The sequence below is a fragment of the Pteropus medius genome, unplaced genomic scaffold (genome assembly GCF_902729225.1).
Source record: "Pteropus medius unplaced genomic scaffold, Ma_sr-lr_union100, whole genome shotgun sequence".
Lineage (NCBI taxonomy): Eukaryota > Metazoa > Chordata > Mammalia > Chiroptera > Pteropodidae > Pteropus > Pteropus medius.
The window spans coordinates 1943953-1952596 of NW_024350325.1; positions in this window are offsets into that span (position 1 = coordinate 1943953).

Below are 8644 nucleotides of genomic sequence, written 5' to 3' on the forward strand. Positions count from 1 at the left end.
TGCAGAAATTAAATAAATTTGAAGCAGTTCTTAGGGTTTATATTCACACAGTAACTATAGGAGAATCTTTACTACTAGTTTTCTTTTATATTACTGTTTATAACAATAAAGTTAAAACAATTAAAATTATGAAATACTTACTTCCATTACCTTAGTCATTTAATAGATAACAATTATCAATATTATTATTAAATATTTATAAATAAAATAATATATATTACTTATCATCTTATAGCCATATTCTATAACCATTAAATGTTTTTTGTCAATTGCATATTGTGTAGGCTTAGGAAAGAGGAGTAATGCAGCCTCTTGACTTCAACTAATTTTCTAGCAACTAAGGACAAAAATAGATTTAAAAAAAAATTTTTAAATTGTATACTAATATATGCAGTAATTCTTGATGTTAAGAATTTAAACAAAAGAGAATAATATAGAGTAAAATAACAGGCCCTTTTCATTGACTTCTCAAATAAAACTTAACAAACTCACAAAGTAGGTATTGTTATTTCATTTTATAGATGAAAAACCTGAGGCACAGATTGGTTTAGTAACTTGCCTAAGAACATTATAGATGGTGTGGCAAACTCATAAACTAAACCGAAGTTCTGAGGCTCCAAAGTTCACATAAAATTATGATTCTCAAACTTTAATGTACATAAAAGACACCTGATTCTGGCCAAGATGGAGTAAAATGTTCCAGATTTATTCTCCTGCATCAATTATAAATATGGGTTAAATATATGAAACAACATTTTTTTAAGATATTGAACATTAAGCAATGAAGGACAGTGATTCTCAGAATATCAGAAACAAATAAGATAATCTCTGCACTTGTCCTTGTTTGCTGCCTGGAGAGGCTTTCTAGGCTGAAATGCAGAGGAGAAAGATATTGATTAACATCAGCAATTTCCTACTGTGGAGGAGATAGAGCTAGAAGACTGGAAAAGCCAGGATCACTACAGTTTGCAGTACAGCAGAATACTAGAAATAAGAGAGCTGCACAGACAGAACAGAGACCTTTAAAATACTGTTCCTTTTATATTTAACTGCTTACTGATTAATGCATGTATGTGAGAACACTATGCAAGGCCAAGGCAATAACCACCAGAAATAAGAGCTAAAGCATACAGAGGAGTAGAAATAGTGCCTATTCCCACAAGCCAGGCTGGAAAACTTTATAAGTCACTAGACATTAAATAAGATACTCATAAGAATCTTGTCTTGGTGATGGGACAAAAATAGCCCTAAACTAAATGCCAACAAAGCTGAAAGGTAAGACCCAATAGGATCATATTCTTTCTGTATAAATTAACTGCCTCAGAACAAAGCTCAAGAATATTTTTAGAAAATTATTCAATGCCCCAAAAGATAAAATTCATAATGTCTGCCATCCAAACAAAAATTATGAGATATTAAAAGAAGCAAAAATATATCATCCATAAGAAGAAGAAATAAATTATTCAAACTTTATCCTGACACAAATAATAAAATTAGGAGAAATGGATATTAGAATTGTAATCTATAAAGCTAATACCATACTTAATGGTGAAAGACTAGACACTTTCTCCCAAAGATCAGTAATAAGACAAGGATGTCCACTCTGACCATTTTTATTCCAGCCTAAACAGTCCTGGAAGTTCTTGCAAGAACATTAGACAAGAAAAAGAAGTAAAAGGTATCTTGATTGGAGAGTAAAAAGTAAACTATATATATTCTCAGATCACATAATCTTAAATGTAGGAAATCTTAAGAAATCCACTAAAAAACTATTAGAATGGGGCTGGCACATCCAGTGGTCAGCTTTAGACTGAGCCAGAGTACCTCCTCGGCCATGACCAAGGAGGACACACCCAAAGGGCAGACTGGGCAGGCACAAGAGCCCTGCTAAAGTGAATCCTGCTCTATAGGGTGAGCCCCTGCACAAAAGCTCCTTCACCATAGTCACCAGCCAGTTCTCACAACCAATAGGTCCATGGGTCAGTCCCCTCTACTGACATGTCATCAACAACCAAGACTCAACGACGACAGGAAGGCACACACAACCCATACGAGAAACACCTGGAGTATCAAGTTTAGGTGATAAGGGGAAACTGTGCCACCGGGCCTCACAGGACACCTATTACATAGGCCACTCTACCAAGACACAACAGTCCTGTCTAATATATAGAAAGAAACACATGGAGGCAGCCAAAATGAAGAGACAAAGAAACATGTCCCAAATGAAAGAACAGACAAAGCTTCAGCAGAACTAAAAATGGAGACAAGCAATCTACCAGATACAGAGTTCAAAACATCGATTATAATGATGCTCAATGAACTTAGGGAAAGAGCAGATGAACTCAGTGAGAACTTTAACAAAGAGATGGGAAACATAAAAAAGAACCGGTTAGAAATAAAGAATGCAATAACTGAAATGAAGAATACATTAGAGAAAATCAACCGTAGATCAGATCAGTGATTTAGAATAGAAGGTAGCAGAAAACACCCAATCAGAATAGCAATAAGACAAAAGAATCCAAAAAAAAATAAGGATAGTTTAAGGGGTCTCTGGGACAAATTAAGCATACCAGCATTTGCATCATAGGGGTACCAGAAGAAGAGAGAGAGCAAGGAATTGAAAACCTATTTAAAGAAATAATGATGGAAAACTATCCTAATCTGGCAAAGGAAATAGACATATGAGCCAGGAAGCACAGAGAATTCTAAACAAGATGAACCCAAAGAGGCCCACACCAAGACACATCATAATTAAAATGCCAAAGGTTAAAGACTAAGATGGAATCTTAAAAAGCAGCCAGAGAAAAGTAGTTAGTTCCCTATAAGGAAGCTCCCATAAGTCCCTGAGCTGATTTCTCAACAGAAACTTTGTAGGCTGGAAGACATTGGCATGAAATTTTCAGTGATAAAAAGCAAGACCTATAACCAAGATTATTCTACCCAGAAAAGCTATCATTTAGAACTGAAAAACAAATAAAGAGCTTCCCAGATAAGGAAAAGCTCAAGGAGTTCTATCTGGTATTGCAAGAAGTGTTAAGGGGACTTCTTAGAAGGAGAAGGAGAAGAAGAAGAATCAAAAATATAAATAATAAAATGGCAATAACTACATATCTACCAACAATTACTTTAAATGTAGATGGATTAAATGTCCCAATGAAAAGACATAGGATAACTGAATGGATAAGAAAACAAGACCTATACATATGCTGTCTATAAGAGACGCACTTTAGATCAAAAGACACACATGGACTGAAAGTGAAGGGATAGAAAGAGATATTTCATGAAAATGGAAAAAAAAAAAGTTGAGGTAGCCATGCTTACAATAGACAAAAGAGACTTTAAAAACAAAGACTATAATAAGAAACAGAGAAGAGCCCAGTAATCCCATTTCTTATATTTATCCAAACAAACCCAAAACACTACATTGAAGAGACATGTGAATCTGTATGTTCATTGCAGCATTATTTAAAATAGCTAAGATATAGAGACAACCTGGGTGTCCATCAATGAATGAATGGATAAAGAAGAGATGGTACATATATACAATGAAATATTACTCAGCCATAAAAAATAATGAAATCTTGCCATTTGCAACAACATGGACAGACCTAGAGGGTATTGTGCTGAGTGGAGTAAATCAGACAGAGAAATGCCATACGATTTCACTTACATCTGGAAAAAAAAATAGAAACAAACTCATAGATACAAAGAACATTTTGATGGTTGCCAGATAGGAGGGGGGTTGAAGTGGTGAGTGAAAAAGGGGAAATTATTAAGAAGTACAAATTGATAGTTAAAGAATAGTCATGGGGATGTAAAGTATAGCATACGGAATATAGTTAATAATATTGTAATAACTATTGTATGATGTCAGATGGGTACTAGATTTATTGGGATGATCACTTAGTAAGTTATGTAAATGTCTAATCACTATGTGTACACCAGAAACTAATACAGTATTGTATGCCAACTGTAATTGAAAAATAAAAAAAAAATTAAAAAATAAGACATGAACGGATAAAGAAAACAGTGTATATATACACAATGGGATATTATTTAGCCATAAAAAGAAAGGAAGCCTGACATTTTAACAACTTAGATGAATCTTGAGGGCATTATGTTAACCAGAGTAAGTCAGAGAAAGACTAATACTACATGATCTCACGTATATGTGAAATCCAAAAAAAGCACCACTCAAAAGTAGAGAGTAGAAAAGTGTTGCCAGGGGCTGGGGGAGTAAGGGTGTTGAGGATAATGAGGATACAAGATGAATAAGTTCTGGGGATCTAATGTGTATAGCATGGTGACTATAGTCAATAATACCATATTATATACTTGAAGTTGGTAAGTGACTAGATCTCTTACCACAATAACAACAAAAATGTGATAATTCCATGAGGTGAACAATGTGTTACCTAACCTTATTGCGGTAATCATTTTGCAATATATATGTCTAAAATCATGCTGTACAACTTTAATATACATAATGTTATGTGTAAATTATCTTAATAAAGCTGCAAAAAAGAAATAGGTACCTGGATAGCCCTGTATCTCTTACTTCTCTCTCTCTCTTTCTCTCTCTCTCACTCACTCTTTCTCTTTCTCTCTCTATCTCTCTCTCTATATATATACATATATAAAAATTATTATATATATAATGTTAAAAGTTATCAACTTATATATTTTAAATATATAAAGTTTATTATGTGTCAATTATATCTCATTAACATGGTAAGGGCAAGAATATGGTGGGAGTAGAATGTGGTAGAAGTGACAGCATTTACTTCTTGGTCTAGGTCATAAAATATAATTCATCGTCCAACTTGTTTCTTGAAAACTCACTTTTAGAATCTCTAGCTACCATGTAAGATCTTATTACCCTGAGATCATCACCATGCTGTTAGGAAGACCAGTTCACACTGGAGTAGCCTCACATAAGTGTTCCTGTCAACAGCCCTGGGTGAGGTACCAAAAAAGTATGCATCAATCACAGTTCATGAGCATAAAAATGCTTCCGGATGATTCTAGGTTCCAGTTATCAAATTAATCACAAGTATCAAGTCTTCTCAGAGGTTCGATCATCATGGTACAGAAATAAGTGATTACAGCCATGCTCTGTCTTCATTCTTAATTAAGAATCTTATCAGCACAATAAAATTGTTTCTTTAAGCTGCCAAACTTTGGACTTTTTAAAAAACAACAATAATAGCTAGAACACTTAGTCAAATGAAGTTTCCTATAGATAATATTCATAAAACCCGTATAACATAATTTTTAAAAGCAACTATTTGAGGGCACCAGTGAGCAACCAAAACTTAAGCCAAAATAAGAAATAAGGCCACCCTTAGCAGACAATTGCACTGGGTGAGATTTGCATGTCTGTACTTTTTTACCTATGGTACTCTCCAAACTAGACAGCTCAGGGTGGCAGAAAGCTATATTTTTATTGACTTCAAGCTTCACAAGACAGAGTTTCAGGTTGACAAAATGGCTAGAACATTAGAGGGGAAAGGAAAGAGCTACAAAAGGGATGAACTTCAAAATCTGTTTAAAAATTGCCCAAATTCTCTTAGCCTGATTCATTTCTAGATTTTCATTCCCACTATCATCCCTGACCTACAGAGAATTCCCATCATGGTCTGCCACTCATTCCAACACCAAGGCTTTATTCACTGCTTTAGTAAAAGATGCTCTTTGCTACATAGTGGGTCACAAATGATTAGTTGACTCCGATATTCCTACATTTCTTCACTGTCAAAATTTTTCTTTTCTATTATACTAAGGCATAAATAGCTACTCAACTTCATTTCTACAGGCCTCTATTGGATTTAGGATGCAGCACAGGCTGAGCACTCCCAGTTGCCTGAGCAGCTGAATGGAATATAAAATCCCTAGTGAGGGTGCTCCTGTGATAAGTTCAGCCCAACCAAAAGCTATGCTTCTCTTTCCCTGATCCAGGGAGGAAGCGCATCCTAAGAAACATTCTCACATATATTTCCTAGACTTTTAATAGTAAAGATTAGCAAAATCTTTGCCTTTCTGCTGTTATAGCAGCCATTTCCCAGGTTAGCCTCTATAATTGACTCCTTGGGGCATGCTAGAATTTGGAGGTAATGAGGTGTGGTTGGATAGCACATTAGGAGAAATTGTTTCTTTTTGCAGAGTTGCTTCTTCCTGTCAGGTTGTCATGGGATTTTCAGTAAAGTCAAGAACAATTTTGCCAGACAGAGGAGGAGAGACTGCTTCTGCTGATAAAGGAGGCATGGTTGGGCTCAGGAATTCTGGTTATTCTGATTCATTTGGGTCTTCCCAAATGTTTCCTTTCTAATCATCAGTTTCACACTCTTTCCTAACCAATAATCTGGCTTTGATTTTTCTGTAATTTCCATTCTTTTCTGCAAATGTTATTATGGACTGGTAACAAGGATTTTTCAAACTACACTTTACCCTGAGATTTTAAGGTGTTCACCTTGTTTATTTATGTTAGATCCAGCGCATCCCATATCCCTGGCATTCTTCATGCCCTTCATACATGACTTCAGAGAATCCAATTTGCCACTGGGTGTTACAGATGACCAGAGTTCAATTCTACAGCAGAATCACCAAGCTCCAGTCCCCAGTTCCTTTGAGGTCTATTACTGTACCATGTAGGATTCATTGACGGAAGCAACAGAACACATTTTTTTGCTTTATTTAGAAAATAAATTTATTTAAAAATTCATATCACAATACATACTCCCTAGAATATCCTGAGAACCAGCTAAAAAATATCCAGCAAGGAATAATTCCCAAAGTGTCCTGGTGGGTAGCCTAGTTTCAAGTTAATCCATAGTCTTTGAGTCACTGGCCTGGCTGCTGCTATATCCACCTCTGTCATCTCTGAAAGCTCTTTATTTCTCCCCATTCTCTGCCAGACAGAGGGTTTCCTTGCCTTCTAATCCATGTCTCCAGTTGGTGCAAGGTCATGCTGGATATTAAGTCATGTTTTAGCATCCTGGCTACCAGGAAGGCTGAGAAATCAGAAATCAGGCTCTACTGGGGTGACCAGAAGTAAAGAAGTAAGAATGCTCCAAATGCAAAAAAGCGATTTAAAAAGTGAACAGCTATACATATGACATATTCCTCTAGTCTACATAACTGAACAATCTTCTTATACTTCTATTTCTTGGTTTATCATGTTTAGACTCTATCTATAGGATAGGTGGATATTAAGTAGTAGACAGGGTTCTCACCAGTTTCTATTATTTAGAAGGTAGAGGATATTGAGTATGCTGTTCTCCAGAAAAGAAATACTTTCCTCCGTTCTTTTTTTAAATTCCTCCCACCTACCCCTTTTATCATTCGCTCACTATGCTCTGCTTCTTTCATGATTCCGCAAACTTACTATATAGGCGCTCTCTCTAGGCAAGTAGTTTCCTTGTTTTCCAGTGCAGCTCTGGATTTGATATCTGTGGTGCATCCCAGCTGTCCCCGCAGGCCGGTGCAATGTAGAGGGAGGGCCTGTCCACATGTCCACACCAGTCCACGTGACCTGACTGCCCTTCTTTAACCCATTTATCTGATTGCTCAGTTTCCCCTCCAGGTCTTTATCTTTTTTACTCTAGGTTTTACGATTTTCTGAATATGCTTTTACTATTACTCATCTACAACATAGTGTTCTCGTGTATTTTTTTTTCTTTTTTGCAGAGCAATTTTGTTTTCTCAGATCAATTCTATCCCTAGATATCTATCTTCCAGAAATGTTTACAACATTTCTACTGAAGACACCCTTTCTTGCATTAGATCTATATATTATGTGTTATCATTCATCCTTTAAATAAAACTGAGGATTAGAAAATTAAAGTAGTTTGCCAAAGGCTGATACGAAATGAAATCAAGATTTTAACTCAATAATGTTTAATCTCAGAGCCCAAGATCTTACTACTATATAAGATATTCCCCATGCTTTATAAAATATCATGTTGCTTTTAGCAAATCATTATTTTCCTTATCATTTCTATTCAAGAGTCTAAAATATCTATTCATTTGAAATTGTGAGCATCGTTGAAATTTGAGATTGGCCGAAATAGTATTCTACCTAGTTAATTGTAGTAGGCGTTAAATTCATGTCTAACTACGCTCATTTATGTCTCATGGAGTGATATTTCCCAAATGTCGGTTTTACTCTTCCAAAAAAATGAAACCACTTTTCTAATTGATAATTTGTTCTTCTCTGATTTTTACTAAACTTTTTAATGTAATAGACACAAAGTAACAGTCTGTTTTCATCCCAGAGTATATGAAGAAACCACTTTCCACTCTTACAGGAAGAAAGCATTTTGTTCAGATTTAATAAATGGTATTACAAGAAAAAGAAGAAATCCTCCAATTTTCACTAGCAAGAAGCTCTATTTACTCTGCTGGAGTAATTACTCCAAGTTGCTGAACACTGAGAGTGTAAAGCAGAAAGGAAAATGAAACTTTGGTTTCCTAAACAAAGGTAAACTAGAAAAACAAGATGGCTTGGAATGAAATGAGTATTGAAACTTTAGGCACACACAAAGCAGAACATTTTGTCAAGTGGGTGTCAGAGTATAAAGCTCTTTAGTCAATTTTTTTTTTCAACTAGATACACTAAAACACTTAGCTTGCATTGTGATCTATC